General features: G+C 35.1%; 1 protein-coding gene across 7 annotated transcripts in view; it reads right to left on the bottom strand.

Moving 5' to 3' along the window:
- GULP1 (GULP PTB domain containing engulfment adaptor 1) overlaps positions 1–12,727 on the bottom strand; it is an 812,392-nt gene that overhangs the window by 365,601 nt on the left and 434,064 nt on the right. For all 7 annotated transcript variants that reach the window (XM_059928297.1, XM_059928301.1, XM_059928303.1 and 4 more), the window contains one exon: positions 10,930–11,028. The gene's annotated coding sequence lies outside the window, so the exon portion shown is untranslated. The remainder of the gene's footprint in view (positions 1–10,929; positions 11,029–12,727) is intronic.

The following is a 12,727-nucleotide window of genomic DNA, read 5'->3' as shown; positions in this document are numbered from 1 at the left end:
GAGGATCATTTGGAGTAAAGCCAGCCAGAGATGGCACTGGCAGAGTGGAGAGTATGATGGTGGGGCAGTGAGTGTCTAGCTACATATGGGCCAAGTTCTCAGTGCCAGTGGTGGCAGCAGTGGGCATCCATCTGGAAAATGGCCAAATCCTGTGTAATCTACATTTCAGTTCCTGCTACAGCCTTGTATTTCAGCCTTGCTGTTGATTGTCTCCATTTCCCTATGTCATTCCCACTTTTCAGTTTTGGTTAACTAGAGTCAGAGTTTGTTGTTTGTTTTAGAACAATTGATAATGGCATTTTCACATTTAAAGCACCGATACCCTATACCAGATGGGAGTTTTCTCTTGGCCACTATTATTTCGTTTTTCAGGATTCCTATTCATTCTCATTTATGTCATATAATAATTCATTTTAAAAATCAACCAATGGGGTCTTGAATTAGATGTGAAGATGAGTTGGGATTCTATATCTGTGATAGATAAAACTCTAGTGGGTCTCTGGACAATGAAACACCTCTGCAGTATATGGCTATTCAAAGAAGGGGGTAAAATTTTACTTTCAAGCTGTACCAAAAATATATTGTGAATTCTAAAAGAGGGAGTGGTCAGAAACTACATGTTGACCACTACTAGGCATAAATGGGATTATTTATACAATAAAGAGTCTATCTATTAGGACATCTTGCATTTTTAAATTTGTAACATCACTTGACCATTTTCTCTCTCCTTTCTAAAAATGAATGGCATTGGAAACTAAGCATCTGTCATAAACAAATATTTCCTGAGACAAAAAAGACTTGAATATTATTACTCATAAAGTTTAATGAACATTTATACAACTTCAACAACTATATTAGAGTTAATACTCTCCTTTAACTGTTCAAGTAATTGATCCTTTTAACTAGTAAGTTGGGCATTTTATTACAATTATTCATCTAGTTTAAACAACTGCAAGTCTTCCATAAAATAATTATTTATAATAGGAACCTGATGAGCTGGAATATCAGACTTTGCCAATATTAATTGTGTGCATTAACTCTATCTTTGTCTAATAAATAAGGAAGAAGACTTCAGCTTGGTACAGAGTAAACTCAACGGTCCAGATGAGGTGTTGAATTTCCCTTTTCAGATAAGCAATTTGCAAGTTGGGAAAAAAAAAGGATAACAAAAATCTAATCATATTCTTTAATATTAAACACACCTCCTGAGAACCGTGAAAGTACTATATTTGCCAAAATACATAATTTAAAGCTGAGATTTCCTTTTAAATAGAGTTAAATTAAGCACATACTTGATACGTGTTATTCCCAGGTGGGAGGAGCAAATAAGAACATGAGAGAGAGAGAGCCTGAATCATCTAGTATAATAGAGGGAGGACAATCCCAGAGGAGAAGAATTAATAGCTGTGCTTTAGTTGTTCCAGTAGCGTGTAGAGATAAGTTGGATTGGAAGTTTCATTTAACCTGGGTCTTGATGGAGTTAGATAATAGTCAACCCTTTAACACTTTATAGTGTTTATTATGGGTCAGGTGTTATTCGATGTACTTTATGTATATATAGTCTTTTAATGCTCACAACGATCCTATTAGGTTGGTTCTATTAGAAATCTTGTTTGGAGGTTCTAGCAAGGGAGTGCAGCTACTGGTATATATGTGACCATACAACCACCCTCCTCTACTGGGGAAGGTTGTCCTCTTCCACCAAGTGTACAGGTTCAGGGCAGATGCACATGGAGCAGTGGAGACACCTGCCTAGCCAGATAAGCCAAATCTAACCTGGCGATCAATCAGGTGACTGATGTTGCAGCCAGATCGCCCTCACATCTGAGGTCGGTCTTATTAGAATCACCAGTATACAAATGAAGAAATTAAAGTAACAAGAGATTAAGAAACTTGCCCCAAGGACACACAGCTTGTAGCAGCTAGCCATGCAGACTGGATCCAGCACCAGTGCCTTTCATTCCATATCCCATTTCTAGATCATCTGCTCTGTTTTCAGTGCTACTAAAGGAGTGGTTCTTTTTTAATAAATTTATTTATTTATTTATTTATTTTTGGTTGTGTTGGGTCTTCGTTTCTGTGCGAGGGCTTTCTCTAGTTGTGGCGAGCGGGGGCCACTCTTCATCGCGGTGCGCGGGCCTCTCACCATCGCAGCCTCTCCTGTTGCGGAGCACAGGCTCCAGACGCGCAGGCTCAGTAGTTGTGGCTCACGGGCCTAGTTGCTCCGTGGCATGTGGGATCTTCCCAGACCAGGGCTTGAACCCGTGTCCCCTGCATTGGCAGGCGGATTCTCAACCACTGCACCACCAGGGAAGCCCTAAAGGAGTGGTTCTTATTGGTCATATTCCTTAGTCATAAAAACCTGCCTCCTGCCATGTTCTCAGAAAACAAATATTTTATGCAAATACTATTCAATATTTTGTGCAAATAATCAAGCTGAGCAAGTGAGTTTGAATTAAGAAATACAGTGATGGCTTCCCTGGTGGTGCAGTGGTTAAGAATCCACCTGCCAATGAAGAGGACATGGATTCGAGCCCTGGTCTGGGAGGATCCCACATGCTGTGGAGCAACTAAGCCCATGCACCACAACTACTGAGCCTGCGCTCTAGAGACCACGAGCCATAACTACTGAAGCCCGCGCGCCTAGAGCCCACGAAGCGTAGCCCCCGCTCATCGCAACTAGAGAAAGCCTGCACACAGCAACGAAGACCCAACACAGCCAAAAATAAATAAGTAAGTTTATAAAAGGAAAAAAAGAAATACAGTGAGACTAGGCCAGTGGGTGGTGGAGATTGAAGCACAACTGTCATTATTAGGAGAAGAATCTGAAGGGGCCATGATGGCCATGACCAGAAAATGAAAATGGGCTCAGGAATCTGATTGGCAGAAAAACAGCTTAGAGAAGACAATAGACTCATGGCAAGCCAGAGACACCATGAAAGAGAGTTTGAATAGTTCATCCCATTCCAGGTGTTATAATAAGACAGAGAAATTGAGAGTGTGTCTATTTCTGTTTGGATCTTATCATGGATTATATCATTGGGGAGTCATTGAGAGTGTTTAAACAGAAAGATGAAATAATTAGGCAGATGATGCAGTAATGATAGGTCAGACAACAGAGGATGTAAGAAATTGAAATGGGAGAGACTAAGAACAAGATACTCATTACAGAAGGTGATGGCTATAGTTGAGGTAGAAGAGTAATATCATTAAGAATGGCTCAGAAAATTATTACAGAGATAAATCTGACTTCTTTCATATGCTAATTTATTTATTCACTCATTTGCATCTTTGTTCCTGTATTTTTTTGACAAAATACATTGACTCCTACATGGGTTTCTGGAAACACTAAGGTGAACAACTCAGTCCTTTCCCTCAATGAGCTCATTGACAAGTGAAGATCATTGACAATGATCAAACAACAGATCATTCATAAAAGGGACAGCATATCCAAACTAAGAAAATCAGGGAAACTTTTCAAAAGAAATGACATTAAATTAGTGGTTGGAGATGGGGAAGGAAATGTACAAGATTTTGAAATTTGGTGACTATGAGGATAGTGCTGATAATAAGAAATATAAAGACAACAGGAGAATGATTCATCAAGAACTACTTTTTAGGAATCAATGTGAAAATTGATTGAGATGAGAGAGATAGATGACCTGGTCCACTAATAACATATCCTTAATTTTTCTCCTATTGCCCTAAAAGATGCCTGAGGAAAATGTAGCACAGATTTGGTGGTCTAGTTAACAAACCGTTATTACGTTGAGACCAAAACAGCTTTGGAAGGTTTATCTTAGCTGGCAGGATCAAATGAAGGATTCCCTGGCTTCACTGAAGGCCAGCCTAAGTTCAAGAAGGTAAAGGACATATTGTCCTCATATCCATTAATCCTATCCTCTGATGAGAAAAGTCAATTTTGTTGACAGAAAACAAGCAAATGAGCATAAGGACTAGAACGAAAAGCCAGATAATTTTCTCCAAAACCAAGAGCCTCTCATGCCAGCTCTTCTCAGTCCAGGGTGCCTCCAAGGCAGGACCACAGCCCTGGCTGTCTCATCTCACCATTTAAGTGGGAGAGAGAGCCCAAAGGGAGTCAAAATGGGGACCAAAGAGAAATACAATATGATGTTTTTAGCCCCTGGAGATAAGACTGGCCTTAAACGGATAAGAACCCAAGAGACTGATAGAGACTAAAACTTATCTCAGAGGAAAGCAACATTGCCCATCTCCCTTTGACCTTTCTTGCCTCTCAAAAGTGCCTTACCTTTCTGGTATTAAAGAATGGTATTCATCTCTAAAGTAATAATTTTTAAATGAGTTTGGAAAATGTTTACATACTTCTTCAAGATATCCATGCACATTAACACAGAAAAACACTAAAAAAATCCCATAGTAAAGAAATTAAATTATTTTTCATAACTTATTTGATAATCAATCTTATTTATGTAACCCATTAACATGTTGCAGACAACACCTTGGGAAATATTGTAGTAAAGAAAGAGACTATAGATGTTTGCCAGGGCATTTCCCTATTCTAAAGTAACATGTATTTTTCAAATATTTTCTAAAGATAATATATATTTTTCAAAATATATATTTCATGTTCAATAACTTTGGAGTGAACAAGTATTATTTTCTCTGTGATGGACATTTCTTACAGTGTTATGTTAGTTGCTGGGAGTTGATAATCATGTGGTATTCCCAAAATTATACTGCATAAGTACTTACTCCTTTTACCTTTTTTTTGAGTTTTCACCTAGATTTTATTCTTATTATTTAAAAAAATTAAAATAAAATTTTCTTGAAGTATAGTTGATATACAATATTGTGCTAATTACTGCTGTACAGCAAAGTGATTCAGTGATACATATATATACATTCTTTTTTTAAATATATTCTTTTCCATTATGGTTTATCATAGGATATTGAATATAGTTCTCTGTGCTATACAGTACTCTTTATACTTTAAAATAAACTTGATTCTCAGAATTTAAAAAGGTCCCCACTGTTCTCAGGGCCAAGATGACCTGTAAAGCCATGGCACTGGAGCTTGCCTGCTTTATTCATAATTTTAATAGGGACAATGATAGTTTGGGTTATTCAGCATATTTAAATGTAGGCTAATTCTTTTAAATTTAGGAGTTATCCCTCATTGTTTGCTTTCTTAATTCCCACATTTCAATCTATCAGAAAATACTGCCTTTTCTAGCCAAATATATTTGAAATCCATTGATAAATTTTCACCTTGTTGGCACTACGCTATTCTCAGCCATAATCATCTGTCTCCTAGACTCCAGCAATAGCTTTTATATTGGTCTCTTCTATCACATATTTTTCTCCACAAAATTGCCAGTGTCAGTTTTTAAATATAAATGAAAGTATGTTGCTTCCTTGCTTCAAGTGCTTAAAATAGCTTCCTCTTGCTGTCAGAGTAAAATCCAAATTATCGTGGCCTACAAGTCCCTTTATAGTTTGCTCCTAGTTTCCTAAGCCCTAATGAAGTAGAATCTCTGGAAATGGAGCCTGGGGTTTTATTTTGAATAAGATTTTGATGGTCAGTCATGACTGAGAATTACTCCCTTCTTCAGTGTTGGTGTTCATTCAGTTCCTTCACTTTTCACTTTCTCAGCAATGTTCTGGTGCCTTAAAGTGTTTGTTACCTGTCAGCAGAGAGAGAGCAGTTTGGTCAATGGAACACATCATAGTTCCCCTTAGAGATTCTAGTCTTTGCTGCATCTTTTCACTTCAGACCCAGAGCCTCCTCTGAGGCTACTCTGGGTCTTCCCGCTGCTTCGCTTGTAGCTTCTTTGCTTCTGCTATCATAGCTGCTGTTGCCAAATAGTCTGTGCTGCCAGAGTACCTGCCAAAGCACTTCCAAATGTCACTCATTTCCAGAGTTGGGAGATACATTTTGACCTTGGCATAAAGGAAATCTGTCCCAGTTAACATTCCCAAATTTGGAAACTAAGCATCAAAGGACTACTAAGTCATCACCTTTCAACTGCATGCCGTGATCCATCCATGCAGAAATGCTGGGTTATTTGATGATGATAATGGCCTTAGCCTTGAAACATTCTCATCTGAAGACTTCTAGTAATGTCCCATCCCCCCAAACATATACACAGACACATACATGCACTCACCGCTACGTGTGTGTATATTTTTTTGAGCGTACTCTCTAACACCAAAAAAGGAATAAAGGTAGTTTTACTCTGAAGTATAGGTGACAGTCACTATTGTAAGTAAACATAGAATCTAGTTTTTGAAAATGGTTGATAGTGGAGAAACATACATTTTGGAGGTAATAATGAAAGTGTAGTAATGAAAGTATATTTTACTGTAGCTATGGTGTTAGCCTAGGTTTCCCAAATAGTAAACCCCCCAGACAAAAACCTCATTCAAATGGGAAAGTGAAAAACAAGACAAAATAAAACAAAGTGTCACTGGTGGTAGACTGCAGTAAAGGAGCAGTCCAGGCAAAATTCTAGAGCTGGCTAATGATCAGCTGCTTCTATTTCAGTGATAGTATGCCTGGGTATAATAAACAAAGGGACATAGTGGTTGTATACCAGACCGTTAAAGGTGGTAAAAAGGAATGGACAATAGATTTCACAAGATGGAGATACTCAGAAAAATTGAAGCAAAAATGTTTTAATTTCAGGATCAGGGTTATCTGAAATAAAAATTTTGAAGAAAATGAAAATGTCAGAAATTTAAGGCATTGTCATGTTCTTTATTTAACAGATTGTATGAGTTTTCCACCTATATCTTTGATTAAGATAATCATGTCTGATACCTATAGTTTTGTTTTATGAGTACTAACATGACTAAATTTTAATGCTTGAATTTATATCCTCTAAAAACCATATGAGGACTACCTTTTTAAAGGTCATCTTTTGAATTTTTAAAGATCTAAAATGTTCAGCACTGCTTTAGGGTTTTCTCCACATTTGTCATCTAAATCTTACCTGCACATCCATTTGGGGTTTCACTGGACATACATTTGTCATTTATACATACATATTCATGATACCAATTTGATTAATGATCTTCTCTTTCTTACTCTTACAGTTTAATGGACAAAATAAGATGTTGACAAGGCTCTGGAGGTTGGAATGAGACATGCTAATTACATTTTTTAAGGCCAGTAGACATTTTCAGTCATAGAACTTTCTGATGTTCTAAATGTCTGGTATTTTTAATGCTTAATTCTTCAAATTGCTTCAACTGTAATGATGATGGTGAAATAACTGTAATTACAGCAGTTGTTTTGTTGATCCAGACTCTGACATTAAACCTATTATGCCCAGCCTCTTAGAGGGAATGGGTCTGAGCATTTTTTTATCAAGTGAGCAGGGTCATTGTTTGAAAAAACCAAATAATGTGTAGAGTATCTATTTTTCTCATTGTTAGATTTAATTTTGTCAAGAAATCATATACATTTTTTACACTTTTTGACAATAATCCTGATTATAACATAGTCTTGAAGAACTTTATATTTGAATAGTTTTCAATAGTTTATTAGCTATCCTCCACAGAAATCTTGTGAGGTCAGTATAATTATCTCTCATTTTATGGCAAGCCTATTAGAAAATGTTCTCCATCTACCTACCAAAGTAGCATTGTTATTTTAGTATTCATTTTTAAAGTAATAGCAGAGGCTGTGCTCAATATTGTATCCTTGGGCATACTGCACTTAATGTGTTTTATTACCTGACACTTTTTTCATTTAATTTCTATAATAATGCAAATGTAAAACAATAAGACTAAGAGACAGATGTATGACCTTCAAGATTAAGTATGAGTCCATAAAGGAAAGAGGGAAGAGAGGCTGTGAAAATATGGTCAATCTTGAATAATTATAGATAGAAATTATTCACATGTAGTTAAGCTATTTAACTCATTTTGTGTTGTCTCAAAATATATGGAAAGCTAATTATTTTAAAACGGTATTACATAAAGCTGTATGAAATAATTAATACTTTTATGAAGGACACACTGAAAACATTTTTACTGCATGATAAATTTTCAAATCTATTCTGCCCCTCGTCATTCACATACAGTTGTTTAACTTGGGCAAGGGCCTCCCATTTGGCCTCCCATTTTTGTTTTTGTTTTTTTTTTAAGTATTTATTTATTGATTTATGGCTGTGTTGGGTCTTCGTTTCTGTGTGAGGGCTTTCTCTAGTTGGGGCAAGCGGGGGCCACTCTTCATTGTGGTGCGCGGGCCTCTCACTATCGTGGCCTCTCTTGTTGCGGAGCACAGGCTCCAGACGCGCAGGCTCAGTAATTGTGGCTCACGGGCCTAGTCGCTCCGCGACATGCGGGATCCTCCCAGACCAGGGCTCGAACCCGTGTCCCCTGCGTTAGCAGGCAGACTCTCAACCACTGCGCCACCAGGGAAGCCCCCATTTTTGTTTTTTTAAGTGTCACCTACCTAAAAAATATTTATGAGATGTATACGAGATGTATACATGAGACATACTTTTTTCAGTAAGATGAAGAATACCTATATTTTTACACACATATATTCATCCTAGATTTCAAAAATATATCTATTTTTGCTTTACCCAAAGTCTAATATTATATGATCTATATATATATATCTATAAAGTTAGAAATAAGTGGATTTAAAACTAAAGTCCAAAAAAAAAAAAAAACTAAAGTCCTAAAATATGCTTCTTATAAAGCACACATGTTAAACAAAATCATATAGAAAATATAAAATTAAAGTAATAGAAAATATATACCAGTTATGGAATAACTGGAAGAAAAACGGTGATTAAATATGGAGCCTGGAAACAAACATATACACGTATGGTAATTTGATATAGAATAATAATAAAATGAGAATGAGATGATGATGATGATAGTAACTTATGAGGATGATGAAGATGATGATGGTGATGATGATGGTGGTGAGGACGATGGGGTAAGTGTTATTGTTTGCATATCATGTGCCCAGGTTTATAAATGCTTTATATACTTCAGCTGATTCAGTTCTCCTGACACCTGTTAAGGACTTTAAAAGCTATAATATAAACTAATATGGTGCTTTAGTTGCTATCAGTGGGTATCCTTGATTTTAGATCTTTAATATTAAATGTGAAAAGAAAACCTGACAACCTGATAGAAAACTAGTCTATGAATAGGAACAGTGAATATATACACAAGAGGAAAATCAGGAAGCTGATAAATCTATGTAAAGGAACACATTTCTCCACTTATCAGAACAACAAGTTACTGTTTCATGCTCATCAGTTTGGCAAAAAATATAAAGTCTGAAGATACAACAGTCGGCAAGGATGAAAATTCAAAACATAAACATTTATACAGTTGGTAGAAGAGTAAATTGGTACAGCCATTCTGGAAAAGTTATAGAATAAATTTACCTTATGCCCCACCAAGCAATTCCATTTCCAGGAGTACACCCTGGAGAAATGCTTTCACACACTAACAGGGAAACATACGTAAGAATGCTCACAAAATCAAAGCTTTTGTTTGGAAATTATTGGAATTAATTTCATGTAGATAAATCTCAAATGCATAATATTGATATGGGAAAAGAATTAAGTAAAGGTACATAGAGTTGAATGCCATTTACAAAAGTATGAAAATATGAAAATTAAAGCTATGTATTCTTTCAGAATCCAATATATTAAAAATATAAAAGGATGAATGGCAATAATGAAACAGAAATTCAAGGTAGTGACTACTTCTGGGGAAAGAAGGAGAGAGAATCCAAGAGAGTTGTACAGCTTCAATTTTATCTGTAATGCTTTATTTTTTAAAAAATATGAAGTGATACATGAAAATGCTAAATTATATTAAACCTGAGCAGTAGCTACAGAGATATTTGTTGTATCATTCTTCATATTATATTGCACATTTGAAATATTTTATAATATTTTGTATATATACTATAATCTAACAGTATGATATATTAAATATTATACAGAGGTTTATAATATAATTCATACTTTCACAACTTTCTTTATATATGCCCCAATATGTTTCCTCCCTTCCAGTTGTCTCAGCATTCTTTCTGATTAGCATATTACCTATCAGATAGATGGAGTTCAACATATGTTTCCTAAGTAAAGAGATGACTGACTGAATATTAAAATCCTTCTATATACAGAGTGTATAAATTGCCTCCAGGAGGTCTTCAGTAGGTAAAAAAACACAAATACAGAAAGTGGGATATACTGATAAGACATTATTCATGAAAAGATTTTACTATTTTCATGCTTTTCTTAGAAATAATTTACTCCAAATGTCCTTGGAAATTTTCACTATTTCAAAACAAGTTTAACAGATTATTTAGATTGAATTTAAGGATGATTACTATAGATATAATTAATTTTTAAAAAGATGTTGGAGGGCAATCTGAGCACATAGTTTTTTCAAAAGTTATATCAGTAATCCGTAGATCTTTTACTACAAGATATAAGCAAATGAGAAATTCTTTAATTCCACTTAATAAGAAAGCTCTTTAGGAATTAACACAGTCTGAACAGCTGCTATTTATAAATGTAAATCCAATAGACAACTTTTGAGAACATAATTCAAAAACCAAAATGATAGCAAATCACATTAATTATGTATTATAAATAATTTTAAAATTTCAAAATATTCCTAAAATTAGGGCATTTTCATATTATGACAGTGCCTAGGGAGGGAAACATCTAAATAATATAAATTCTAATTGTTACTGTAATTTGTATATAATAAATATTTTTTCCCTCCCCTCTCATATTAGCCTGGAGAGGAATCTATTTTATTTTGGCAATAGTTTACTTTTATCATTATGGCCCTTTGTCTTATAGATAACCTGAACCTGAAACTAGAAATTTTACTCTGAGCAAAAGAAACAGATATCATAAAAGGAATGTAGCTGTTTTTAGTAAACAATCAACTTACGTGATGAAGAGTCAGAGATGCTGATCTCTTTCAGGCACTGATGGATGATAGCAGAATGGAGATGGTGGCTGACGTTACACACAGGGATCCAAAAGTGGTCTAATATGAAGAGATTGGAAAAAGACATTAAGTGTGATTTTTGACATTTGTAAGAAAACACAATTAGACCATGACTAATTTCAAAATGGATTTAAAGTGACTCATAACACTAAATTATATACATGACAAAGAGCTGAAAAGACGGCAGACTTGGCTCTTTCTTCAGACCAGACCTGGAGCTGCCCCAGGACTGAAGGAAAAGCATCTGCCTCTAAGGAACACAAGACTGAAGGAAACCCCTTAGGATACAGAAAGTGTCTGCTGGTGTGTCCCAGGGTAGCGGAGTCCTGGTGTCACAGTTCGTGAATAAGTTGGGGGAAGCTTTTTAAGTATGGTCTTTTCTGTCCACAACACAGTCCTGGGCAGGTTATGGTTTCTCAATAAATAACATGAGACAAAATGAATAAATATATACATACATGCATTCATACATACATACATAAATATATAAAAAATAAAATAAAACTTAAAAAGTGATAATTTATTACTTTTTAAGGATTGGAGGGTTACTAATACTTAAAATAATCAAAAATTTCTTTCAAAAATAATAGGTTATATTGATAATAGAAAGTAGGTAGAAGTAATTATAAAGAATTAAAACCAAGTGGTAAAGGGCCAACTTATTTCCAAAGAGAAATGAGTCAGAGCAGTACTTGGGGGCAGGGCCATTTTTATTTTCAAAAGAGAACATTTTCACTGCCAAGTTCTTTGGGCAAATTTTCTATGTATTGCAACATAAAACATGGAAAAGCTGATTTTGCCATAATTTTTCTTTTTAAGATATGCCACTGTTATTTGATCTCCTTGTTGTTCGTTAACATCCACAAGTACCTGACACCCCCATTCTGTTTTTTGGTAGGGGTGGACCTTTCAGGTTGAATTACAACAAAATATCTCCAAATGGTAGAATTAGTTAATCTGTTAGAAGAGGAATTTAGTATTAAGCGTTGACAAATTCTGTCAAAAATCATGATTCAAATTTAATTTAATTGATACTAAATTGTTCTTTCTGGCAAAAATTAGCCAACAATTTAATTTGTTTTTTATACTGAATCTTCTTTTTTATAATAAAAACTACCAACATGCAAGAGGACTCTCATTTTGTCTACTTGATATGGGTATTATTCTAAAATAGCTTGTAAATTATTCAGATATTCTAAAAAAAACAAGGGTGAGGCTAATTCATGCACTATGACCTACAATTAGGGAATTTCACCTGCCAGAAACTTCTCCTGGATCTGAGTCTTAGAGTAATATTATGGTACAGGCTTTGTTGATGCATTAATAGCATAGGATTTATATCAAGACTGTTCATTCTGGAGCACAGTCAGAATCTATTTGTGGAATCAAGGCAAGATCAATGAGCACAGTGAAGAGCTTATTCTATTATTAGCCATTTTCTTGGTAAGACGAGAGTGAGGTTAGACACAGTAGTGGCGTAATTGTGTCTAAAATCTGCTTGCTTCTCATGAAAGATATTAAATTGAATTATTCATTCTTATACTCTGTTGAGAGAGAAGCTTAGTATAATATTAAGGTGACATTCAACATATAAAAGTATTTATAACCTGGGGGGGATAAGGACTTCTTTTCATGACAATAAATTAGACTGTATTTTGAGACTATCTAAAAAGCTTCTAGAATAAAGTTTAGAATAACTGAATTTGCCTTTCAGGGGAAGAAAAAAAAATATAGTTGC

The sequence above is a fragment of the Balaenoptera ricei genome, chromosome 7, assembly GCF_028023285.1.
Source record: "Balaenoptera ricei isolate mBalRic1 chromosome 7, mBalRic1.hap2, whole genome shotgun sequence".
Taxonomy (NCBI): Eukaryota; Metazoa; Chordata; class Mammalia; order Artiodactyla; family Balaenopteridae; genus Balaenoptera; species Balaenoptera ricei.
Note: the sequence above shows the minus strand (reverse complement) of the source record. Positions and strands in the feature narration are given on the sequence as shown.